Source organism: Monopterus albus, unplaced genomic scaffold (assembly GCF_001952655.1).
Source record: "Monopterus albus unplaced genomic scaffold, M_albus_1.0 scaffold127.1, whole genome shotgun sequence".
Lineage (NCBI taxonomy): Eukaryota > Metazoa > Chordata > Actinopteri > Synbranchiformes > Synbranchidae > Monopterus > Monopterus albus.
Window position 1 is genome coordinate 2403899 of NW_018128007.1, and position 416 is coordinate 2404314.

The following is a 416-nucleotide window of genomic DNA, read 5'->3' on the forward strand; positions in this document are numbered from 1 at the left end:
GCATTCCCCCGGAGGAGCTGGAGGAAGTGTCTGGAGAGAGGGAAGTCTGGGCATCTTTGCTTAGATTGCTGCCTCCGCCACCCGGTCTTGGTTAAGCAGAAGATGATGGATGGATGGTATTAGCACAGTGGTATTGTGATATTTAAATAAGTATCGACTCCAAATTATCAACCAGCGGGTATCAAAGTATTGATACCAGAGTCTTGATATGCCCATCCCTAACCGGAGTGCATCTATGACATGCATGTGTGCAGTCGTACAGTTAAGCTGTAGCTTGTTTCGCGGTCCGTGTGAACACTGTGGAAACTGTAACTGCTGACAGGATCAAAATTTGGACTGACTTTATTCTCTGGTGTGGCAGAATAACAATATGAACTAGCATCCATTTGTCACAGGGTGAATCTTGTAGCCACAGA